We start from the raw sequence: 27,468 nt of genomic DNA, 5'->3' as shown, positions 1-27,468 counted from the left end.
GACTGTGGTGTTTTCCTGTGTGCTCATCCCCAGCGGCTGAAGTGAGCTTGGCATCTAATATATGCTGATGTTGCCATTTGTTTGTGTTATATGTATATGTATTGTGGGTGCTCGAGGCTTATCTTATCAGATATGCAATCGCTAATTAAGACCCTGCTCACTTTGAGCAGGTCGCCGTGCGCACTTGCAGCGCCCCAGAGTCCTGGTCGTTGCAGTACTGATGCTCCGCCGCTAAGGGGGGCTATGGTACGTTCGATGGCACTGAAGGAGTTCACCTGACCAGGTATCACAGACACCAATACACTTTACAGTCTGGCCTCCAGGGGGAGCTAAGGGTACTATGTATTAGGCCATTCCTCACAATCTGGTAAAACTGGGGGTTGGATAGGAAGTTAGAGAGAAGCTGACTGGGTTGGAACCAGGCACCATCCTGTGGCAGAGGGTGTTGCAGGGGAAGATTCGGGAGGGTCCCTGTCAGGGGTAGGATCCTGACAGAGGCCTAGCGAACTGAGAGGACGTTACGGGACTGCGCCTGCACCTGATCGCGGCAGTGCCCTAAGAAAGGACAAGAAGCGAGGTTTATTGTGCTGAGTGAGAAACGAGATCAACGCAACAAGGAGAAACACCAGTAGGAGTCGTGCTGTAAGACGAGGCAACATCCTACTGAGGCGCGCAGCCGGTGGCCGGAATGCCGAGGAAGTAAAGAGCTCCAGGCCTAACTTCAAACCTACGGCAGGACAGTCAGTTATAGGCGGGCTGTCTCACTCAAATCACCTAAGAAGACATAGGGGGCAACATTTGGAGAGGGGCGACACTAGGGTCCAGGAAGAGCTCCGAGCCTACCCGTCATACGGGTGCGTCCTAGCCATATCATCTGGGGGATGAAGAAGAACATCATAATCGAGTTGTGAGGGAACTTCAGAAACAGACACAACAGTTGTGGGGACTATCCCGTAAGCACAGCAGGGGAGGACCACAACACACAAGCGCTAGAAGGTAGGCACAGATTTCCACCTGCAAAGGGAACTCTGGAGGTGCCATCGGACCGGCCGGACTTGCGCAGCCTGGTTAACCGTATTCTGGACTGAGTATCCTGAAGCCTTCAGTAAAGAGGTAAAGAGACTGCATCCTGGTGTCCTCGTTATTTACTGCAGCCTGCACCACACCATAACATCGTCACCATACCTCCACCTTCATTGTACGCCCCTCAGCAGGGTCACAGACCGGGTCTAGCCACCGTGACAACCCCAGAGCAGAGACTCAGAGGCCCGGTAACGGATACCCCTCGGCCCTGCGGCAGTGGGGGCGCTACAACTTGGCGTCACGAACAGGATCTACTTAAGCCTGAAGAATCAGGTCATGTGTGCCTTGGAACTGTGATTTATTATACTTGGACTGTGACTTATTGCAAAGACTGTGTATTGCCACTTGCCGCCAAAAGTTCCCACCAAAACCCGCCGCCATTGCAGCACCACAGGGAGTGCAGAGGAAGAAGAAGGGCATGTCATGGGAGGAGACTACCAAAGCGGCGCCAAAAGCAGCGACTGCCCCCTCCGACTTCTACTGCGAGATGACGACTTGCCCAGCAGCAGAGGAGAACCGCCCCCTGATTTGCAACGGCGGGAACGCATTGAAGAGGGAGCTCGACCTCGGAGAAATGGCAGAGTCAGGTGCATGCACGGCTGCCGATCTCAAGACAGCGAAGATGATCAGCAAGTGCCCGAGTGACGACGAAGTGATCCCGGCTTGCCCTCACCCATCAGAGGCGGACCCGCATCCACCGCAGCTGAAGGATCTGAACTCCTTGGAGCCGCCGGCGGAGGAGCCGAGCCTACCTATCCCGACCACGGAGTCAGCAGGTGCGGAGCCATGGAGAGCGGAGCCACATCGAGAGGCCACCCTGGAGGAGCCACGGTCCGGGCTGCAGCCGATTCCAGTGTCCTTGTCAGTGGAACGGATCGACATCGGTGGAATCACATCAGGCGCAGGTATGGAAGGTGCCCCTACTCCCCCGGCCGATTCTGCTCCCCCGACCGATCCTGCTCTCCTGACCGATCCCGCTCCCGCGACCGCTCCTCACCCCAACAATAACTGTTTCCTCTCGGTGGAGCGGGTGATCCTCACCCCCGACACGATGGGGAGGCTGGTACCTCCACTACCGACCAAGATGGGAGAACCCATAGACGTGAGCTCAGACGGGGTGGTCCTCCGGTGGGACACCCCCTGGATCGGGCCAGATGGAGCTCGGGAAGAGGGCCTCACCCTTGCTGTGCTCACTTGGGAACAATATAAACAATGCCTGATCTTACACTGGAAAAAACGAAAAGAGACAGAACAAACTGACGCGCCGAAAGTACAACACCCAAAGCCTGCGCGCGGCAGGAAAGACATGGTAAAGCAGGGAACTGTGCTGGCCTTTCACCCAAAGCGGGGTTGGGGCTCCATACAGGAACCGGGACTACCGACTGACGTCTTCGTTACTAGTCATGATGTGAAGACTCCGTTCCGCAACCGATATGGTGACCCACTATTGCAAAGGGGGGGATCAGGTGACCTATACCCGCCACCGGAGTGCACAAGGATGGTGCGCTCGGAATGTCCAACGATGTGGGCCTGAGGGGGTGTCTCCTGTTGCCTCGACCATGATTGAACCAGACTTGACAGATCTTGCTACTATCGCCACTGTACGCCTTGTTGCAGCTAAGGTTAGCCTTCGAATCCAGACACCGGGTGACCTGACTGCACCCGAGAGACCAACCACTGACACTGACACCACATCAGCCGGGGACCAGGGGCCAAAGCCTGTACGGTCAGGGGATGTCCACTATCGGCTGATGTCTTGCAATATACTATGAAGCCCTAATGCTCGACAAGGATGTATATTGTTAACTGTTCATTTTTCTATGTGTCTTCTTGCTGCTACAACCCGACTAGGGTTAACTTTTAAAGGGATCCCTTTGTTTACCCGGGATCCCTTCTTCTGCTTTTGTTTTTGTTTTTCGTTTTATCATTGTTAATAGAACTGCTGGATCATGAACACTGCATGATAACAAACTTATTGTAAATAGTTTGCACCTTCTTAAAGGTGCCCTCTACTGGTTTTACAAAGAAAAGGACTCTTTGCGAAGAAACTGTTCCTGGAAGCAGTATCGGAGTCCTTGCTGCATATGGACTTGCAGCTTGAGAAGTTGCACTACTTCATAGAGACTCGGTCCCCTCTTAAAGGGAACGTTCACCCATAGCACTTAAAGTATAATGATGCCTTAAGAGAAATAGTGATAATGCTTACATGTAAAGTTATATGTAGTCAGACAGTTGATAGTAAGAAATGTTTAATGATGTGTCAGAGAATGAGGACAGGAAGTGGACCCGTACGGGGTTAGTCGGTGAGTCCTCTTAGGAGCCATACAGAGATGGCTCAGTGATCTTGAACTGAGAGATGGATTATACGTTCTATACGGTGTATAGTAGCAGAAAGGCAGTAGGCCCGGGCGGAAAGGGGCGGTCCTGCAACAGAACGAGAGGCAGTAGGCCTGGGGCAGATAGACAGGCGGTCCTGCAACAGAACGAGAGGCAGTAGGCCTGGGGCAGATAGACAGGTGGTCCTGCAGATGTAAAGATGGAAAATGAAGGAAAAGTTGATTAGCCTTATAGTGTTTTATAAGAAGGTCTTTAGTGGATTCAGTGTGTACGTCCTTAAAGGCAACGTTAAATTATTGTTCAAAAATTTGCACTTAGTAGAATACCCGGTTGGGTAAGAAAAGTTATTTATAGTATGTTATTTAAAGTATTTAACCATGTTTGTAACGTTCAAGTGTCCTCACCTCCCATAAAGGGAAGCTCTGTTCAAATTTGCTTATTGTTATTGCATTTCAAAATTGTATGTCTTTTTGCTGACATGTATTGTTGTTTTCTTCCCAGTCCAGGAGTACTGGATTTAACCGGGGGGGGAGTGCAGCGCCCCAGAGTCCTGGTCGTTGCAGTACTGATGCTCCGCCGCTAAGGGGGGCTATGGTACATTCGATGGCACTGAAGGAGTTCACCTGACCAGGTATCACAGACACCAATACAGTTTACAGTCTGGCCTCCAGGGGGAGCTAAGGGTACTATGTATTAGGCCACTCCCCACAATCTGGTAAAACTGGGGGTTGGATAGGAAGTTAGAGAGAAGCTGACTGGGTTGGAACCAGGCAACATCCTGTGGCAGAGGGTGTTGCAGGGGAAGATTCAGGGGGGTCCCTGTCAGGGGTGGGATCCTGACAGAGGTCTAGCGAACTGAGAGGACGTTAAGGGACCGCGCCTGCACCTGATCGCGGCGGTGCCCTAAGAAAGGACAAGAAGCAAGGTTTATTGTGCTGAGTGAGAAACGAGATCAACGCAACAAGGAGAAACACCAGTAGGAGTCGTGCTGTAAGACGAGGCAACATCCTACTGAGGCGCGCAGCCGGTGGCCGGAACGCCGAGGAAGTATAGAGCTCCAGGCCTAACTTCAAACCTACGGCAGGACAGTCAGTTATAGGCAGGCTGTCTCACTCAAATCACCTAAGAAGACATAGGGGGCAACATTTGGAGAGGGGCGACACTAGGGTCCAGGAAGAGCTCCGAGCCTACCCATCATACGGGTGCGTCCTAGCCATATCATCTGGGGGGCGAAGAAGAACATCATAATCGAGTTGTGAGGGAACTTCAGAAACAGACACAACAGTTGTGGGGACTATCCCGTAAGCACAGCAGGGGAGGACCACAACACACAAGCGCTAGAAGGTAGGCACAGATTTCCACCTGCAAAGGGAACTCTGGAGGTGCCATCGGACCGGCCGGACTTGCGCAGCCTGGTTAACCGTATTCCGGACTGAGGATCCTGAAGCCTTCAGTAAAGAGGTAAAGAGACTGCATCCTGGTGTCCTCGTTATTTACTGCGGCCTGCACCACACCATAACATCGTCACCATACCTCCACCTTCATTGTATGCCCCTCAGCAGGGTCACGGACCGGGTCTAGCCACCATGACAACCCCAGAGCAGAGACTCAGAGGCCCGGTACCGGGTACCCCTCAGCCCTGAGGCAGTGGGGGCGCTACACACGCACTATTAAGGATGTTCTCTAATCGGATCTTGTATTGTGAGGTGTACCCTGGATCTTATTGTAACAGGAGCACTACTGATGGTAATTCGTGCACTGGCCCTGGCGCCCCCTGCCTGTAAACGTGTGTACGCTCTGCTCCCGTCACAGCTGCCAGCTCTCGGTGTCTCACAGCAGTGATTGGCATCTTGGTTGCCTCCCACCGCAAAATGTCGACACCGGAGGGCGTTGTGGTTGTCACAGTCATACACGCATCACTTCTGGCTGAGGACGCCACTTCTGGTTGTGCGGTGCCGCTTCCGAACTAGCACAGTATGCTGCACATTAAAAAAATACCTATCAAACCGTAGGACGTGCATGTCCCCTGACGAAGGCAAGACTGAAACACACGTTGGGGCGGACGCGCACCCCTCTGGACTCTGGCTGTACTTTGCCTAGTCTGCATAGGTAATGTCCGCCACTAATGTTGCCACAATGGCCAGGCACATGGCTCACAGTGGTGGATAGATATATGCATATTGGTATGGCAATTAAATACTTTTCCAATGCAGGGATGGCATTTCTTATTTAATTATTGCTGTGTCATTATGGTCAGTGACTCAAGTAAACAAACATCAGAAGCACTATGTGTAATTGTTTGCCATGTACAGCCTTATCCATGATGTGTGTGCTCAAAGTTTTTACAGCAGACGTATACTGCTTTGATATACAATGTTTATATGTTATACCCCCGCTGGGTCAGCTACCTCGAGTCTGGGGTCTAACTGGAAGTAGCACCCGTGTCCCCCAGGTATCCCATTCTGACCCTCTTCGAGGGGTCTTACCATGGGTGTCTGGGGCTCATGTAGTCGCGCCCCCTTCGGAGCCCCCCGGACCATGGTCCAGAGGTTCCACGTTTAATTACAATAGAAACGAATGTGAACTTCACTATCTGTGCCTCCGTTTCCCTTCGTTACATCATGTATTATGCGGCATATGAATTATCCTAATTCTCACCGCTTAGTACCCTTATTTTGATTCACCTTGGGACAATTAGCAGCACGCTGTCACAATCTCTACATAGCTCCCAGCATTAACACAGAGCCTTTCATCCTTTCCTGGCCCTGCCCACTAAAACGCAACGTTAAGACACCCACTATGCGCATCACAAGGAGACCGATGGTGCCCACCAATCGTGTTACACAGCGCGTCATAGATACACCTCCCACAGCACGTCATACAGGCTGGTCGCACCACGTGGGTTATCCATTTTCTTAAGCCTCTTTCCGTTTCCATTTCTTTGACTGCTTACCATATACCATGCAGTTTACTTCCCCTAGAAGCCATAATCTGATCACCATAACCCCTCGACTCTCAGAATGATTTTCTATTCCAATGTTTTGGATTAAGAGTTTTTTATACTGGTACCACTGCTGTCCCACAAGAATGAACTGCCTCCTCTTCATCTGGACAGTCCACCACCTAATGACAGAATCTGTAACGTTGGTACAGATCACAGCTAGATCTCCTAGATATCCTTTTCGTAATATCCTTCTATGTCATTATTGTTTTGTACATGAATTTCATTGATGTATCAGCCTAGAGTACTCACTGTTACTCATAGGGTATTGATAAACAAAATGTAATAATGTACAGCTCTCCATTGTATCATATGTTCTGTTAAAAGGTTGAGCGTTTGCCTGTTTTTTTGATGTATTAGAAAACATGTCTAAGAAGCTTACCTGTCTAGGCCTCAAATCAAATGCATTATCATGGTGCAGTGGGCCCGAGTTAAGATGGCGCCATCTTTACTCGGGCCCGCTGCACCATGATAGTGCATTTGATTTGAGGCCTAGACAGGTAAGTGGAGCGGCCCCCAGACGCAGGGTGGCGGGGTACTCGGTACCGGGTCTCTCGGTTCTGGGGATGTCACAGTGGCCTGACCCGGTCCGTGGCCCTGCTAAGGGGCGCCCAATTAAAGACGTAGGTGACGGTGTAGGTCGCAGTAAATAACGAGGACACAGGGTTGCAGTCTCTTTACCTTTTTACTGAAGGCTTCGGCATCCGCAATCCAGAGCACTGCTAACAGGGCTGGCTGAGACCGGCCAGTCCAAAGGCACATCCAGAGTTCCCTTTGCAGGTGGAAATCAGTGGCCTTCCTACCAGCGCCTGTGTGTTGTAGTACCTCCCTGCTGAGCACCACGGGATAGTCCTCACAACTGTCGTGTATGTTTCTGTTCTCTCTCTCTCTCCGTCCCCCAGATGATATGGATAGGACGCACCCGTATGACGGGGTAGGCCTGGAGTTATTTTATAGGGACCCTAGAGACGCCCCTCTCCCACAATTGCCTCCGTTGTCTTCATTAGGTGAAAAGGTGAGACAGCCAACCTAGAGTTAACTGCCCTGCCGTAGTTCAAAGTAATGCGTAGAGCCTATTACTTCCTCGGTGCTCTGGCCACCGGCTACGCGCCTCAGAAGGATGTTGCCGATCTTGGGGCACGACTCCTTCTGGTTCTATCGCCTTTGTGCTGTGATCTCGTTTCTCACTTCGCCACAATATACTTCGCTTTGTGTCCTTTCTTAAGATGCCGCCGCAATGAGGTGCAGGCACGGCTCCGTAACGATCTGTCCTGTGCTAGGCCACTGTCAGGATCCCACCCCTGACAGGTCCTCTCCCGAACTCTCCCAGACTGCTTTCTCCCTAACTTCCTATCCAACCCCCAGTTTTACCCATGTGTGAGGAGTGGCCTAGTAGATAGGACCTTTGGCTCCCCCTGGTGGCCAGAGTGTGAAGTGTAAAGTGTGACTGTGATACCTGGTCAGGTGAACTCTTTTAGTGCCATCAGATGTACCATCACTCCCCTTAGCGGCAGAGCGACGTTACTGCAATGACCAGGACTCTGGGGCGCTGCACTTCCCCCCCTGTTAAATCCAGTACCCCCAGACTGGGAAAAGAAGAACAACAATACATGTTAGTAAAAGACATACAAAATTTTTGAAATGCTATGAACAAGTAAATATAACAGTGCTTCCCTTTATGGGAGGTGAGGACACTTGAACGTTGCAAAAGTTTTGGTCATGCAGAGTTCATGACTCCCAGTTCAGTGGGTGCAAACTTGAAACAGCAGGGATCTCGGGTAAACAAAGGGATCCCTTTTGAAAGCTTTGGAGCAATTCACTGTCCATTACTCCATTGTCCATTTTAAATCTGTAACAAAGATATATACACAAACATTTTTAACCAAATAGCAGCTATCGTTAATATTTCCAAGTTTTGTAGCGAATTGGGGTTTGATTCTTAGTGCTACGTGTAGACCTCCGCAGTGCAGGGGTTGCTATTGACCTAACAGGGCCCGCTGCGCTTGCTATCACTGGTGTAGTGCACTGTCTTCTAGCTACACTTCTAGTGAGTCTGGGTAGCACTGGTATGCTGGAGCTCTCAGGGCTACTGCTACTAATTGTGGGCATGGCAGATTCACCGATAGCAGAGGGAGGACTTGCCGGTTCAACTGTTGGCATGGCATCCTCTGGGGGGGTCTGCTGTGATTGCGGTTCCGGATGATCTGGCATCACATTTGGTTATGGCGGTTTCAGCTGGCGAAACGTTAAAACAGGTACCACAATAGATTGGTTTATTTGAGTCCAAGACTGGGGAAAATCGCCAAGAACAGTGTGTATCATCTTCTCCTCTTCTACAGGTGGAGAGGTTCCTGGATCTGTTTCCCTCTCTCTCAACTTATCAGGGCATATTTTAAGGTGGTCTCTGGATATTGCTGTTGAGGTTTCTCCCCCATCTTTGATGATGAGACAGACCTTCGTATTGTCAAAATCGGATGGCAGGATGGTATACGGTTCCGTTTCCCATTGGTCGTCAAGCTTGTGTAATCTCCTCTTTCGTTTGAGTACTTGCTCACCGGGTGACAAGAGAATCGCAGGAGCATGCTGGTTGTAGTCCCTTTCTTGTTTTTGTCTGGCTTGGGTTAGACTTCTTTCCACGCATTCCTGTATTTGGCGGCACCTTTGCTGCCTTTCTGTATCCCAATCTGCATCTGGCGAGGTATCTTCGGGGGTTAGGACCCCCATATCTAGATCAACAGGTAACTTGCTAGATCTTCCTCGCATCAGGTACGCTGAAGTGCAGTTGGTGGAATTCACTGGGATGTGGTTGTACATGTCCACCAAGTCAGGCAACTTTGTTGGCCACGAGTTCCGTTCCTCCACAGGCAAGGTCTGCAGTAAGTCGATTACCACTTGGTTCATCTTCTCACACATCCCGTTGGTTTGTGGATGGTATGGTGTGGTTCTGATCTTCTTACACCCGTACAGATTGCAGAACTCCTGGAACAACTCCGCTTCAAATGCTGGCCCTTGATCGGTCAGTACCTTCTCCGGGTACCCATGTGGTCTACAGAAGTACTGCTGGAAGGTTTTGGCGGCCGTCCTGGCCGTCAGATCTTTGACAGGCACAACTACCAGGAATCTAGAGTAGTGATCCACGATGGTAACAGCTTAGACATAGCCTGACCGGCTAGGTGTTAGCTTCACATGATCTAGCGCGACCAGTTCGAGCGGCCGTTTGGTGATGATAGGCTGTAAGGGAGCCCGTTGGCTGTCACAGTCCTTCCTGCGTAGGCTACATGGGCCACACTCTCGACACCACTTTTCGATGGTTTTCTTCATGCCGATCCAGTAGAACCTCCCACGGAGTAGTCTCTCCAACTTCCTCCATCCGAAGTGTCCTGCCCCATCGTGGTACGCTCCCACAACCATTGGCGCATCTTGCCTTGGGACCACTATCTGCCATACCAATTCATGAGTGCGTGGGTCGATGCTTCTTCGGCACAGTTTACCATCGTGAATAAACAGTTTGCCTCTCCCCTTCCACAGCTGTTGTCTCTCTTGTGGATCATCCGGGCCGGGATGCAAACCTGCCTGAGTCAGGAGCTCTTTCACTCGATGGACCGCGGGTCCTGGGTCTCTGCCCATCCATAGTGGGGCAGGGGATTCAGTGTGGCGTCCTGCTTGTTCTTGCGCCTGTTCTCCACATGACGGGAACACTGGGTGGCCTTGGGGTGATGGAAAGCGGGCAGCTCTACCTCTTCGAGTGCCTCCGGGTCTTCTCCCGTTTCCGGCAAGTTGGGCATCCGGGACAATGCATCGGCATTCGCATTCTTGTGCCCTGCCCGGTACTTGATGGTGAAGTCGTAATTGGACAATCGGGCCATCCACCGCTGTTCCAAGGCACCGAGTTTTGCTGTGTCCAAGTGTGTTAGTGGAATATTATCCGTGGAGACGGTGAATTTTGCTGAGGCCAGGTAGTGCTTGAACCTTTTCGTCACTGCCCAAACGATGGCGAGGAATTCCAGCTTAAAGGAACTGTAGTTGTCAGGGTTCCTTTCAGTGGGACGAAGTTTCCTGCTGGCGTAAGCGATTACCCTCTCCTTGCCTTTCTGGACCTGGGACAACACGGCTCTCAGTCCCACGTTGCTAGCATCCGTATACAACACAAACGGTTGGTCATATTCAGGGTAGGCCAGTACCTCTTCTCCCGTCAGCGCCAACTTTAAACAAGTGAAGGATCCTTCCAGTCCATAGTTCCAATCAAATGGGATATTCTTACCCTTGGTTTTCTTGGATAGGCCCACCAACAGGTCTTGCAATGGCGCGGCCTTCTTGGTGAAGTCCTTGAAAAACCTCCTGTAGTAGCCTACCAACCCGTGGAACTGCCGGACTTCATGGAGGTTGCTGGGCTTCGGCCAGTCTTTGATCACAGTGACCTTGTCAGGGTCTGGGGCCACCCCTTCGGCACTCACTACATGGCCCAGGTACTGCACCTTGGGTTTTAGCAGATGGCATTTGGACGGTTTTACCTTTAGGCCAAAGTTGGACAGGGCTACAAACACCTCGGCCAGGTGCTTCAGATGGTCCTCATAAGTCTTGGAGAAGACAATGACGTCGTCCAGATATAGCAACACGGTTTCAAAGTTCTTGTGTCCCAGACAGCACTTCATCATCCTCTGGAATGTTCCCGGGGCATTGCACAATCCGAAGGGCATGTAGTTGAATTCGCAGAGACCCATCGGCGTCGTGAATGCCGTCTTTTCCTTGTCCGCCTCTGCCACGGGAACCTGCCAGTACCCACTGGTGAGATCCAAGGTAGAGAAGTAGTTAGCAGATTTTAAAGCAGCCAAGGACTCCTCTATCCTGGGCAGTGGGTATGCATCCTTATGTGTAATGCGATTTAGCTGCCTATAATCAACACACATCCTCATTGTGCCATCCTTTTTCCTGACGAGGACTAATGGAGCTGCCCAGGGGCTACAACTGTCTCTCACTACTCCAGCCTCCTTCATCTCTCGCAACATGTCTTTGGCACACTGATAATGAGCTGGGGGTACAGGACGGTACCTCTCCTTTATGGGTGGATGATCTCCTGTGGGGATATGATGTCGAATCCCTTTTACCTGCCCAAAATCTAGGGGGTGCTTGCTGAATACCCGCTCATACTCATGAACCACTCTGTAGGCCCCCTGTTTCTGGTGTGATGGGGTGGAGTCAGTGCCCACATGCAATTCCTGACACCAATCTCTCGGTTGCCCTGCGGAGCCGTTGTTCTCCGTCGGATTGGATGGGACCAAGGGTCCTGGTGCCTGTATCACACTATTAACAACAGTAAACAGTTTGGCAAGTGTGGCATACTTGGTTAGGTGGACTTCCTCTTCCCCACAGTTAAGAACACGTACTGGCACCCTCCCCTTGCGGACTTCAACCACCCCTCTGGCTGTCAGGAGGGTAGGCCTATTATCTGAGTATACAGGCTCTACCATGGCCTGGTAGTCCTTGCCCCTGAGGCCTATTGCTGCCCAACACCATATTAGCATTTTACTCCTGGGGGGTATCGCAATGGGGTTCAAATCACTCACTATGACACGGCCAATTTCACCACCAGTCAGCTCTACCTGTTGTCTCTGCATCAGAGCTCTGATTTCTTTCGGCAGGGCATGTTGTTCACTGTCACCAGCTGTCTCCACTACCTGCTGTAACAAGACAATAACCTCTGCAAGACAATTTTCTATGACATAAGTACCAATGGTCATCATGGGGTTACATTCGCGCCGGTCAATATCAACAATTACAATCCCTTGCGCCTCCAATTCTACCCGCCCCACTTTAATGGTGACCTCTTTGTACCCCACTTGTGGCAATGGCTGACCATTACTGGCTATTATGGTGAAATCATCATCGGGGCCACGAGTAATATCTGTGTCCTCCCAATAACGTTTGTAAAGGATGTAAGGCATAGTCGTCACCTGAGAACCGGTGTCCAGCAAAGCGTTCATGGGGATACCGTCGATCATGATGGGAAGAACTGGTCCCCCTCCAATGTATTTGGCTCTCCAATTTTGCGGGCCTGGTCGTCCTACTCCTGGGGGTTGGCCCCCTGCCCCAGGGGTTGCTCATTTAAATGACAGTACCTTGCAAGATGGCCCACCTGGTGGCAGCGGCGGCAGATAGGTTGTCCGTCCCGATGAAAGCGATCATCGTCTCTGCCTCTGGTCGGCGGAATCCTCCTCTGTCGCTGCCAGGGGACATCCTCCGGTCTGGAAGCCAGCTGGATCTTTTCCTTGGGAGCCTCCTGTAGGGACTGTACGGTCCGGGCTAGGGCAGCAACGCTCTTGGTCAGCTCCTGCATCTGGAGGCGTAGTCCTGCAGGGGAATCGTCTTCCAGGATCTGGGCATCGGCCTCAGTGGCAACTGGAGCATCTGGCGCCACCTCCTGGTGGTACGTGAGAGCTTGACGCCTAGGAAGTACTGCGCGGTTGGGCTGTCGCTCCTGTAGCACCTGGATGGCTTTATCTTTAAATTGCGCGAAAGTCAGGTCTGGATTCTGCATGGCCAGGAAGTGCAGTTGGGCCCTTTGGTGACTGCACAGGAGCCCCTCAATGAACTGCTCCTTTAGGAGTTTATCCTCATCTTGCATGCTGTTTGGGTCATTCTGCTTGATGGCCCGCAACGCCTCCTGGAGACTAAGGGCATAGTCCCGTAAGCTATCCTGCGGCCTCTGCTTGCACCCATAGAATGTCAATTTTATTTCTGTGGCGGTGCGGGTGTCAAAGGTGGCTTTGAGCTTTGCAAAGACCTGCTGCGCAGTTCTCTTATCCGCGGCGGGCCAGGACTTCACTTCTTTCAGAGCCGCTCCAAAGAGTTGGCCTGTTACCATATGAACTTTCTGGGGCTCTGTCAAGGGATAAAACTCAAGCAGGCTGCAGATCCCTTCTTTAAAGTCAGTTAATGTATGTGATTCTCCAGAGTATCACGGGAGCCAGGCTGCTCCAGGTAGGTATTGCATGGAGAAGGGCATTATGGCCGCCGTAGCCGCGGCAGTAGTCGGCTGGCTGATGGGGGCAGCAAGCTCTGCGGGACCCGGCGGTGGTACAAGGCCCGCGGCTGCGCCTACTGCGGGGCCTGGGGGCGCTTCTGAGTCTGCGGCTGCGACCGCCGCCACCTCCCCTCCGGGATCGGACATGGCCGCTCTCCCCCTCCGCTAACCTGGTGGAAGTCGGGGTTCCTTTCCGTAATCGAAACCCGCCCTCTTGCTTCGCGCTCCTTTCGGCTACGGCAATGGCGGATTTTGGCGGTAAATAGCAATACACAGTCTTTGCAATAAATCACGATTCAAGCACAATTTAGTCACAGTTCCAAGGCACACATTACCTGATTCCTCAGGCTTAAGTAGATCCTGTTCGTGATGCCAAGTTGGAGCGGCCCCCAAACCCAGGGCAGCGGGGCACTCAGTACCGGGTCTCTCGGTTCTGGGGATGTCACGGTGGCCTGACCCGGTCCGTGGCCCTGCTAAGGGGCGCCCAATTAAAGATGTAGGTGACGGTGTAGGTCGCAGTAAATGACAAGGACACAGGGTTGCAGTCTCTTTACCTTTTTACTGAAGGCTTCGGCATCCGCAATCCAGAGCACTGCTAACAGGGCTGGCTGAGACCGGCCGGTCCAAAGGCACATCCAGAGTTCCCTTTGCAGGTGGAAATCAGTGGCCTTCCTACCAGCTCCTGTGTGTTGTAGTACCTCCCTGCTGAGCACCATGGGATAGTCCTCACAACTGTCGTGTATGTTTCTGTTCTCTCTCTCTCTCCGTCCCCCAGATGATATGGATAGGACGCACCCGTATGACGGGGTAGGCCTGGAGTTATTTTATAGGGACCCTAGAGACGCCCCTCTCCCACAATTGCCTCCGTTGTCTTCATTAGGTGTAAGGGTGAGACAGCCAACCTAGAGTTAACTACCCTGCCGTAGTTCAAAGTAATGCGTAGAGCCTATTACTTCCTCGGTGCTCCGGCCACCGACTACGTGCCTCAGAGGGATGTTGCCGATCTTGGGGCACGACTCCTTCTGGTTCTATCGCCTTTGTGCTGTGATCTCGTTTCTCACTTCTCCACAATATACTTCGCTTCGTGTCCTTTCTTAAGATGCCGCCGCAATGAGGTGCAGGCACGGCTCGGTAACGATCTGTCCTGTGCTAGGCCACTGTCAGGATCCCAACCCTGACAGGTCCTCTCCCGAACTCTCCCAGACTGCTTTCTCCCTAACTTCCTATCCAACCCCCAGTTTTACCCATGTGTGAGGAGTGGCCTAGTAGATAGGACCTTTGGCTCCCCCTGGTGGCCGGAGTGTGAAGTGTAATGTGTGACTGTGATACCTGGTCAGGTGAACTCTTTTAGTGCCATCAGACGTACCATCACTCCCCTTAGCGGCAGAGCGACGTTACTGCAACGACCAGGACTCTGGGGCGCTGCAGAAGCACATGCTAGCAGGAACCGGAAGTTAGCAACTCAGGATACTTGTTGCTCCGACACCTTCCCTATGGTGGAGGCTCTAGAAATAGTAATCATTTAAACGCCATTGGTCAGAAGCACCTTTTGGAAAATGCGCGCAGTCTCTTTAAGAGCCCAGGAGCGAGCGTGCGCGTGACCTAAGCACACAGCCCAAGGACCTGCTGGCTGCATGCCAGGAATCAGAGGAGGGAGGGGAATCAGAGGCCTTGTCCGGACAGCATGGAGCCGGCACAGAGCAGGAGTCCCGACGGGGACCCCGCGAAGGTACAGGAACTGGACCGGGTGTAACACATGACATAATACTAATACTTTAGCTGTAATTCATTGCCCCAATGCATTTCCACCCAAGGTTTTGAGGTTCATCAGGGGACAGGTGAAGAGCAATGACCTGCACTTTAGCGATTTGGCTGATTAGCTATCAAATACAGACAAAGTACAGTGACTATTTAAGCTTCAGGCCTGTTTTGCACATATAAGTCATTCTCTTTTGCACCTGTTGCTGTGCTTATTTGAACGACTTTTCAGAAAATAAGAAGTTTGCCAATGGGTTTATCATATCAACTATCCACAAAATTGTTCAGATAAATGCAAACTGATTTTTAAAATTAATGCAAACCTTTGCACCATAAAGGCTTTGGTAAGATGGTTAGTGGGCCACGTCTCCATGCTGTACTGGCGCTAAAAATAACAAAAAGAAAGATTAAGATTCAATAAACCATCTATTTTATTCTGGCAATACAACCATCAATATGTGGAACCACATGAGTAATGGCTGCAAATCAACAATCTAGTTACGTTTGTTGTGAATAATGGTGTATTGAGGGAAAACAGTGACTAGATCTTTAGTAAAGTCTTTATGGAAATAATTAATAGAGATTTAGGCGAGAGCTTGACCTAATTTGTCCATGAACTGATTGATGAATTATACTAAGAAAACTGTAACGTTAGTTAGACTTTTCCTCCATTAAAGGGGTTGACCACTACTTTATAAATCCCTTTCATATTAACTTATTGCCATAGATAAGCACTTTGCTATATACCTTGCTTTCCTGAATCCTTCCTGAACCTGAGTTTCTCTCCTGGTTACACAATATCTGGCTGAGAATCCCCTGACTTGCTTCGCGATGTCACGCAGTCCCCACACCCGAACTGTCAATTTTGCTTTACTTTGCTGTGCCCCTCACTCTCCTAAAAGGAGTTATTTGAAGACCCATATTTGAATGGTGCCACAGTGCGTATGATTGACCACTAGTGATGAGCGAATAGCATTGTTGCTCAGGTCTCTGAGTATTTTGTAGTGCTCGGACATTTAGTTTTCCTCAGCTGCATGATTTACAGCTGCTAGCCAGGCTGAATGCATGTGAGGAATGCCTGTTTGTTAGGGAATTCCCACATGTATTCAGACTGTCCAGCAGCCGTAAATCATGCAGCTGAGGCAAGAAAACTAAATGTCAAAGCACTACAAATACTCGGAGATTACCCGAGCAACAATGCTGTTTGCTCATCACTATTGACCACAGCTGCATTTACATGGTGCTCTATAGAGCTCCGATTTTCAGACTCATGGGGGTTCCAGCAGTCGGATCTCCAGCAATTGAAAAGTTATCCTCTATCCAGAGGAGAGGGGACTTCTTGGGATAATCCATTTAAACAGGTTTTCCAATATTTTATTTTTATTTGGCCATAGTAATATTGAAAATGCTAAACTAATATTGATAAAGGACAGGAGGAGTGGTACTGTGCAGTGTATATATACAGGACAGGAGGAATGATACTATGCAGTGTATACAGGGTCAGCTCCAGGTTTTTGTGGGCCTCGGGTGAAAGAGTCTCTGTGGACCCCTTTAACACAAACCACAATTCATGATGCACAGATACGGCAGAGAAATATAGGTATAGTACAATGCCAAAGACTTCACTTCTTACATTACATGAGTGATATCTATTGTACATTACACAATAGCTCAGAAACCGGACAGTATAGTTCATCATACAGAATTATGGGCACCACATAGTGCTTCATATAGAATAATGAGCCCCATATAATGCTCCATACAGTATTATAGGCACCACATAGTGCTCCATAGAGAATAATAATAATAATAATAATAATAATTATTATTATTATTATTATTCATTTATATAGCACCATTAATTCCATGGTGCTGTACATGAGACAGGGGTTACATACAGAGTTATAGATATCGTTTACAGTAAACAAGTTTACAGTGACAGACTGGTACAGAGGGGAGAGGACCCTGTCCTTGTGGACTTACTTTCTAATGAGCCCCATATATTATATTGCTCCATAAAGAATAATGAGCCCCATATACACACGTGGTCAAAATTGTTGGTACCCCTCATTTAATGACAGAAAAACCCACAATGGTCACAGAAATAGCAAGAATCTGACAAAAGTAATAATAAATAAAATATCTATGAAAATGAACAAATGAAAGTCAGACATTGCTTTTCAACCATGCTTCCACAGAATAAAAAAAAAATAAGATTCATGAAATAATAATGGTACCCTTAACTTAATATTATGTTGCACAACCTTTTGAGGCAATCACTGCAATCAAAAGATTCCTGTAACTCTCAATGAGACTTCTGCACCTCTCAACAGGTATTTTGGCCCACATCACAAGAGTAAACTTCTCCAGTTGTGTCGTGTTTGAAGGTTGCCTTTTCCAGACAGAAGGCTGGACACACTGGGGCAGAATGCTGGAGCACTGGGGGCAGAATGCTGGACGCACTAGGGCAGAATGCTGGAGCACTGGGGGCAGAATGCTGGACACACTGGGGGCAGAATGCTGGAGACACTGGGGGCAGAATGCTGGACACACTGGGGCAGAATGCTGGACACACTGAGGGCAGAATGCTGGAGTACTGGGGGCAGAATGCTGGATGCACTGGGGCAGAATGCTGGAGCACTGGGGGCAGAATGCTGGACACACTGGGGGCAGAATGCTGGAGACACTGGGGGCAGAATGCTGGACACACTGGGGCAGAATGCTGGACACACTGAGGGCAGAATGCTGGAGTACTGGGGGCAGAATGCTGGACACACTGGGGCAGAATGCAGGATACACTGGGGCAGAATGCTGGAGCACTGGGGGCAGAATGCTGAAGACATAGGGGGCAGAATGCTGGAGACATAGGGGCAGAATGCAGGAGACACTGGGGCAGAATGCTGGAGCACTGGGGGCAGAATGCTGGACACACTGGGGGCAGAATGCTGGAGCACTGGGGGCAGAATGCTGGACACACTGGGGGTAGAATGCAGGAGACACTGGGGCAGAATGCTGGACACACTGGGGCAGAGTACTGGACACACTGGGGGCAGAATGCTAGAGCACTGGGGGCAGAATGCAGGAGACACTGGGGCAGAATGCTGAAGCACTGGGGCAGAATGCTGGAGCACTGGGGGAAGACTGCTGGAGCACTGGGGGCAGAATGCTGGACACACTGGGGGTAGAATGCAGGAGACACTGGGGCAGAATGCTGGACACACTGGGGGCAGAGTGCTGGACACACTGGGGGCAGAATGCTGGAGCACTGGGGGCAGAATGCAGGAGACACTGGGGCAGAATGCTGGAGCACTGGGGGCAGAATGCTGGAGCACTGGGGGCAGAATGCTGGACACACTGGGGCAGAATGCTGGAGCACTGGGGGCAGAATGCTGGACACACTGGGGGCAGAATGCTGGACACACAGGGGCAGAATGCTGGAGCACTGGGGGCAGAATGCTGGAGCACTGGGGGCAGAATGCTGGACACACTGGGGCAGAATGCTGGAGCACTGCGGGCAGAATGCTGGACACACTGGGGGCAGAATGCTGGACACACTGGGGCAGATTGCTGGACACACTGAGGGCAGAATGCTGGAGCACTGGGGGCAGAATGCTCGGCACACTGGGGCAGAATGCTGGACACACTGAGGGCAGAATGCTGGAGCACTGAGGGCAGAATGCTGGAGCACTGGGGGCAGAATGCAGGAGACACTGGGGCAGAATGCTGGAGCACTGGGAGCAGAATGCTGGAGACATAGGGGGCAGAATGCTGGAGACATAGGGGGCAGAATGCAGGTGCAGCGCCCCAGAGTCCTGGTCGTTGCAGTACTGTGGCTCCGCCACTATGGGGAGCTACGGTGCGTCCGATGGCACTGAAGGAGTTCATCTAATCAGGTATCACAGACACCAATACATTTCACAGCTGGGCCTCCGGGGGGAGCTAAGGGTGCTATTCATTAGGCCACTCCCCACCAGAATGGGTAAACTGGGGGTCAGGCAGGAAGTTAGATCAGAAAGCTGACTGGGTTGGAACCAGGCAACACCTTGTGGCAGAGGGTGTTGTAGGGGAAGATACAGTAGGGTCTCTGTCAGGGGTGGGATCCTGACAGAGGCTTGGCATTGGAAAGAACGTAACGGGCCCGCGCCAGCTCCGGGAAGCAGCGGGGCCCAAGAAAGGACTAGAAGCGAGATAGATTGTGCTGAGTGAGAAACGAGATCAAGCAATAGGAGAATACCAGTAGGGGTCGTGCTGTAAGACCGGAGCAACACCCTACTGAGGCGCACTACCGGTGGCCGGAACGCCGAGGGAGTATTATAACATTCAGCTTCAAGCAATACTCTAAACAGCGGCAGGACAGTCAGTCTAAGGCGGGCTGTCTCACACAAATCACCTATGAAGTCTTGGGGGGCACCTTGTGGAGAGGGGCGACTCTAGGGTCCCGGAAGAGCTCCGTGCCTACCCGTCAAACGGGTGCCGTCCCAACCAGAACATCAGGGAGGGACGGAGGATTAGAAGAACATAATTTAATCGAGTTGTGAGGGAACTTAAGAAACAGACACAACGGTTGTGGGGACTTTCCGTAAGCACAGCAGGGAAGGACCGCAACACTTAGCGCTAGAAGGAAGGCACCGATTTCCACCTGTGAAGAGAACTCTGGAGGTGCCATTGGACCGGCCGGACTTGCGCAGCCTGGTGAACCGTATGCTGGACTGTGGACCCAGAGATCTTCAGTAAAGAGGTAAAGAGACTGCAACCTGGTGTCCTCGTTATTTACTGCACCGCACCCCCACTACCAACATCCACACCTATCATTCACTGTGCGCCCCACGGCAGGGTCACGGGCCGGGGCCTAGCCGCCGTGACAACCCCAGAAGCAGAGACCCGTAGGCCCGGTACCGGGTACCCCTCGGCCCTGCGGCGGTGGGGGCGCTACAACTTGGCGTCACGAACAGGATCTACTTAAGCCTGAAGAATCAGGTCATGTGTGCCTTGGAACTGTAATTTGTTGTGCTTGGACTGTACTTTATTGCAAAGACTGTGCTGCGCCATTTACCGCCAAAAGTTCCCGCCAAAAACCGCCACCATTGCTACGCCAGAGAAGCAGGAGGGCGTGCCATGGGAGGGGACTACCAAAGTGGCGCCAGAAGCGGTGATCGCCCCCTGCGCCTCTTGTTGCAAAGCGATGACCTGCCTCAAAGCAGAGAACCGCCCCCTGACTTGCGATGGCGGGAACGAGGTGAAGGAGGAGCTCGACCTTGGAGAAATGGCAGAGTCAGATGCATGCATTGCCGCCGAATGCCGGACAGCGACGATGAACAGCAGGGGCTCGAACAATGGCGAGGTGATCCCGGCTTGTCCTCACCCATCAGAGGAGGACCCGCGTCCACCGCAGCGGGAGGACCTGAGTTCCTCGGAGCCGGTAGCGGAGCTGAGCCGACCTATCCCGACTTCGGAACTAGCCGAGGAGGAGCTATGGGGAGCGGAGCCGTATCCGGAGGCTGCCGAGGAGGGGCTGTGATCCGGGTTGCAGTCGACTCCAGCGTCCTCGTTAATGAAACAGATCGACATCGGTGGAATCACATCAGACGCAGGTATAGAAAGCGCCCTTGCTCCCCCGACCGATCCCGATCCTGCGATCGATCCTCGCCTTCGCAATAACCGTTTCCTCTTGGCGGGGCTAGGGGTATTATCCCCCGGTGCAATGGGGAGGCTGATACCTCTGCCACCGCCCCAGACGGGGGAGTTCGTAGATGTGAGCCCGGAGGGAGTCATCCTCCGGTGGGAGGCCCCCCGGATTGGGCTGGATGGAGTCCGGCGAGAAGGTCACACCATTGCCGTGCTGAATTGGGAACAATACAAGCGGTACTTGATCCTACAATGGAGGGATTGGAAGGAGAGGGAACAGACTACCGCCGCATCAGCCGTGGACCAAGGACTGAAGCCTGCACGGTCGGGAGATGTCCACCATCAGCTGATGTCTGGCAACCTACCAAGAGAATAAACCTCGATACCATGAATCTGTAAATAGTTGCTGTTTTCCTGTGTTCTGCTAAACCCGTCCAGGGTAAACTTTTAAAGGGATCCTTTTGTTGACCCGGGATCCCTAGTGTTTTGTTTTGTTTGTCTTTCCAAAGTTTTTGCACAAGTTTTAGAACTGCTGAAATCATGAACAGTGCATGATCCGAACTTCTTGTAAATAGTTTGCACCTTATTAAAGGCGCTCCCTACTGGTTTTACTTTAAAAAGGACTCTTTGTGAAGATATCGCACTGGAACTTTTGCTGAGTATGGACTGGTAGCTTGAGAAGATACGCTACCTCATAGAGACTTGGTCCCCTCTTAAAGGGGATGTTCATTTGTTACGCTTAAACTGTGATATTGCTTTAAGATTGGAAGCAATAATGTCTTGACCAAAGAAAGTGATGATAATGTTTACATGAGAAAGTTATATGTGTTTAATTAGTTAAATGTGAAGAAAAACTGATGATGTGCTCTGAGAAGTAAAAGGTGAAAGATAGAAGAAGGATGCAGTGGACCCGTAGGGATAGATGTGGTGTCCAGCATGCATGAAAGGAAGAAAGATAATGAGAAGGTTTAATGTTCGATAGAAAATGTTTTTGATAATGCTGATAGATAGTTAGGATAGAAGGTAAACCCTGAGTCCTCATAGGAGTCATGTAGAGATGACTTAGTGCTCTTAAACTGAAAGTAATGTTATGTTCTATACTGTGTATAGTAGTTGAAAAGGCAGTAGGCCCTGGCTGAACGGGGCGGTCCTGTAACAGAAAGGAGAGGCAGTAGGTCTGGTGCCGATAGGACAGGCGGTCCTGCAGATTTAAAGAAGGAGAATGAAAAAGTTAAAATACCTTATAATGTGATTATAGGAAGGTCTTTAGTGGATTAAGAGAGTATGTCCTTAAAGGCAAAGTTAAATTATTGTTCAACAATTTTTGCACTTAGTAGAATACCCGGTTGGGTAAGAAAAGTTAATTATAGCATGTTGCTATGATATTTTACCATGTTTGTAACGTTCAAGTGTCCTCACCTCCCATAAAGGGAAGCTCTGTTCAAATATGCTTATTGTTATTGCACTCAACAAAATTGTATGTCTTTTTGCTAACTTGTATTGTTGTTTTCTTCCCAGTCCCGGAGTACTGTGTTTAACCAGGGGGGAGTGCAGCGCCCCAGAGTCCTGGTCGTCGCAGTACTGTGGCTCCGCCACTATGGGGAGCTACGGTGCGTCCGATGGCACTGAAGGAGTTCATCTAATCAGGTATCACAGACACCAATACATTTCACAGCTGGGCCTCCGGGGGGAGCTAAGGGTGCTATTCATTAGGCCACTCCCCACCAGAATGGGTAAACTGGGGGTCAGGCAGGAAGTTAGATCAGAAAGCTGACTGGGTTGGAACCAGGCAACACCTTGTGGCAGAGGGTGTTGTAGGGGAAGATACAGTAGGGTCTCTGTCAGGGGTGGGATCCTGACAGAGGCTTGGCATTGGAAAGAACGTAACGGGCCCGCGCCAGCTCCGGGAAGCGGCGGGGCCCAAGAAAGGACTAGAAGCGAGATAGATTGTGCTGAGTGAGAAACGAGATCAAGCAATAGGAGAATACCAGTAGGGGTCGTGCTGTAAGACCGGAGCAACACCCTACTGAGGCGCACTACCGGTGGCCGGAACGCCGAGGGACTATTATAACATTCAGCTTCAAGCAATACTCTAAACAGCGGCAGGACAGTCAGTCTAAGGCGGGCTGTCTCACACAAATCACCTATGAAGTCTTGGGGGGCACCTTGTGGAGAGGGGCGACTCTAGGGTCCCGGAAGAGCTCCGAGCCTACCCGTCAAATGGGTGCCATCCCAACCAGAACATCAGGGAGGGACGGAGGATTAGAAGAACATCATTTAATCGAGTTGTGAGGGAACTTAAGAAACAGACACAACGGTTGTGGGGACTTTCCGTAAGCACAGCAGGGAAGGACCGCAACACTTAGTGCTAGAAGGAAGGCACCGATTTCCACCTGTGAAGAGAACTCTGGAGGTGCCATTGGACCGGCCGGACTTGCGCAGCCTGGTGAACCGTATGCTGGACTGTGGACCCAGAGATCTTCAGTAAAGAGGTAAAGAGACTGCAACCTGGTGTCCTCGTTATTTACTGCACCGCACCCCCACTACCAACATCCACACCTATCATTCACTGTGCGCCCCACGGCAGGGTCACGGGCCGGGGCCTAGCCGCCGTGACAACCCCAGAAGCAGAGACCCGTAGGCCCGGTACGGGGTACCCCTCGGCCCTGCGGCGGTGGGGGCGCTACACAGGAGACACTGGGGCAGAATGCTGGAGCACTGGGGGCAGAATGCTGGACACACTGGGGGCAGAATGCTGGAGCACTGGGGGCAGAATGCAGGAGACACTGGGGCAGAATGCTGGAGCACTGGGGGCAGAATGCTAGACACACTGGGGCAGAATGCTGGACACACTGAGGGCAGAATGCTGGAGCACTGGGGGCAGAATGCTGGACACTGGGGCAGAATGCTGGAGCACTGCGGCCAGAATGCAGGAGACACTGGGGGAAGAATGCTGGAGCACTGGGGGCAGAATGCAGGAGACACTGGGGCAGAATGCTGGACACACTGGAGCAGAATGCTGGACACACTGAGGGCAGAATGCTGGCACACTGGGGGCAGAATGCTGGACACTGGGGGCAGAATGCTGGAGCACTGGGGGCAGAATGCAGGAGACACTGGGGCAGAATGCTGGAGCACTGGAGGCAGAATGCTGAAGACACTGGGGTAGAATGCTGGAGACACTTGGGGTAGAATGCTGGAGACACTGGGGGCAGAATGCTGGAGACACTGGTGGCAGAATGCTGGAGACACTGGTGGCAGAATGCTGGACACACTGAGGCAGAATGCTGGAGCCCAGAGACAGGACTGGACACACTGGGGGAAGAATGCTGGACACACTGGGGGCAGAATGCTGGACACACTGAGGCAGAATGCTGGAGCCCAGAGACAGGACTGGACACACTGGGGGAAGAATGCTGGACACACTGAGGCAGAATGCTGGAGCATACGGGGCAGAATGAAAGACATGGGGGCAGGATTGGATCATGGGGCAGGATGGATACGATGGAGACAGATGGGGAGATCATATGGGGCAGAATGGATACTCATGAGGGCAGGATGGGAGAACATATGGCTGGAGCCAGGAATGAGACAGAGGGGGCCAGGATGGGGAATATTATTACCATAGGGGCTAATTAAGGGATATTATTACTGCAGTCATGTATTTATTTTATTTTTTGAGGATACTGTTTTAAATGGGGGGGTGGTCCTGTTACTGTGTTGAGTGATACTATGTCACCTTTTTTTCTTCATGTGGTGTAATGTAGAAGTTGGGAAAAATTAAGTAATGTGTTCTGCAAGTGGAGCTCGAGATATTTATTAATCCTATAGTAGTGAAAGGGTTAAAAAAAAATGACACAGCCAGAAAAAAGTATTTTAATATTCTTAATTTAACCATGCTTACCATACTCGATCGCCTGCAAAAAATTAAAAATAATAAACCGTATACTCACTTTCCGCCATAGTCCAATTAGTAACGATTGTCCCACGACAATCTCCCCTATACAACAGTGACATCGGGTGCTGTCACTGCTCTATAGACCTTCAGTGACACACTGACAGGAGACAATGGCTTCTGCAGTGCATCACTGAGGTTACCTTAGTTCAGGGTCTCACTTTATGGCAATGCTGTGTGGGAACTTTCTCACACAGTAGTGCCACAAGTGAGACTAGGGACTATTTTTACAGTGGCGGAAGAATACAGTGCGGAAGGATACCTTTCGTCATTGTATTCCTGGAGCCCCTGGAGAGCGGTCGCATCAGCTGACGTGGCTGCTCTCCACGGGAGATCGTCGTGGGACACAAGTATTAATTGGATGTCTGCGGATCAGGGAGTATATTGTTTGTTTGTTATTTTAATATTTTATACAGGTGACAATGGCTTCAGGGATCAAGGTGACAAGGCGATGGTGAGTATGTACTCTATGTTGTATGTACTGTATAATAATAATATAATAATAATCTTTATTTTTATATAGCGCTAACATATTCCGCAGCGCTTTACAGTTTGCCCACATTATCATCGCTGTCCCCGTTGGGGCTCACAATCTAAATTCCCTATCAGTATGTCTTTGGAATGTGGGAGGAAACCGGAGTACCCAGAGGAAACCCACGCAAACATAGAGAGAACATACAAACTCCTTGCAGATGTTGTCCTTAGTGGGGCTTGAACCCAGGACTCCAGCGCTGCAAGGCTGCTGTGCTATCCACTGTGCCTATGTATGTATTGTATGTAATGTATGAATGTACTGTAGGTATGTATTGTATGTTATATGTTGTATGTACTGTATGTTGTATGTACTGTTATATGTTGTATGTACTGTTATATGGTGTATGTTGTATGTTGTATGGGCTGCGGAAAAAACAACGCTCCGTTTCGACGCGTTTTTTTCCGCAGCATGTGCACAGTGGATTGGGTTTTCCATAGGTTTACATGGTACTGTAAACCGCATGGGGAACTGCTGCAGATTCGCAGCGTCAAAAACGCCACGGATCCGCGGTAAAATCCGCAAAGTGTGAGCATAGCCTTAAATATTTAATTATTAAAGACTGTTTTTAAAGGGAATATATGTTCACTTTTTTCAGATATGAATTGGGCAAATTATGTGCTAAGTCAGTTTTTTCCTAGTATCCAGAAGCCGTATTGCTATTCATGTTTCATATATTTCATATTGACATGCTTTAGCACTACAGAGTGCAACGTTTTTGTTTATTGGACAGTGTAACTAGTCAGTTTTCAATAGACTTCATTGTAAAAAAAAAATGGATCCAGTTGAAATAATTTTTTTAGCCGGACAAAATACTGTAGTTGTGTCTGCAAAACGTTTTTGTTAACCGATTGCTGCTGGATCTGTTCTGATGATTGCTGGGCATGTGAACAGAGCTTTAATTTAAGGAGTCTTGCTTTTCTGTCCTTGGGCCATGGTATTGTCTAGAAAGGTCGTACTGGGCCCCTGGGCCATCAAGGGAGGCTGCCATGACTGGGTCGCATGCAAACATCAGGGCCACAGGGGGTTAATGGGCATTATGGGGTTAAGTGGGCTGCGAGGAGTTTTTTGAATAGTGGAGGGGGAGGGATCCAAAAAGGGGAGGAGAAGAGGAGCTGTGGGCTGAGAGCTTACAGGGCGGTTAATAAGAAAACCGCCAAGGACACGTCATCCATCCGGCTGGAGCCTTCACTTACCGGCCGGTCTGCCAGCGAACGAAGCTCCCACCCACCCTCCCTTATTTTATGGGTTGGTAAACAAAATTTTTGGGTAATTCTATTCATAAGGGTTGTTAACTGTATTCATGTTTTACGTCATATTGTGGATGTTAATTTCTGTCATAGCAGTAAGGCGGGGAGGGAGGTCCTCGAAGTTGGTGGAAAGGGCGATGGCGGATTGCAGGGGGGGGGGATCTCTATTGGTCCTGGACTCCCCCGGAGTAGTTTAGGAGTGGATGTGGCCGATCATTCGGTCGAACGGATAATTATGGGACTTGGTACTGGTTGGTTTTGGCCGGGCTGGTCATTAGCTGCCTCCGAGCTGGTGATTCGCGGCTGGGGGTAAGACTAAGCCTGGAGGCCAAAAGGAATAGTTAATCGGAACATTGGAAATACAGTCCAAAGAACAAAATGCGGCAGCACTCACCGATCCTGGAGTATAAAACGCCTTTATTTATAAATCATGGTACATCTTCACGGCTCAAAGGGGAGGAATAGTGGCTGGAGTGTGCGGGGAGAGACGACGGCCGTTTCGCGCTAAGATCAGCGCTTCTACGGGTCCACAACCAAGGGAAGTGACGCCAGGAGAAATAGGTACGTGCAATCAAACTCCTCCCGTGTCCCACTCCCATTGGATGTCTAACAAGTGCACGTGCATAATAAAAACTGTTAAAAACAATCATAAGTTAAATAGACCTCATCTATCACAGAATACCTTGAATTAACTCCAATCTAAGGACACGTCATCCATCCGGCTGGAGCCTTCACTTACCGGCCGGTCTGCCAGCGAACGAAGCTCCGGTCTGCCGACGACATGGAGGTGGAAGCGCTCCTGCAGAGCCTCCGAGACGCGGCCAGCACGCAGGGGACTGCGTGGCTGCAGCAAAATGTGAGCAGCCTTCTCCAGGGGGTGGCGAGCAGATCTCCCCAGGTCTCCAC

This window comes from Ranitomeya variabilis, chromosome 1 (genome assembly GCF_051348905.1).
Source record: "Ranitomeya variabilis isolate aRanVar5 chromosome 1, aRanVar5.hap1, whole genome shotgun sequence".
NCBI lineage: Eukaryota > Metazoa > Chordata > Amphibia > Anura > Dendrobatidae > Ranitomeya > Ranitomeya variabilis.
This window is presented reverse-complemented; position numbering follows the sequence as displayed.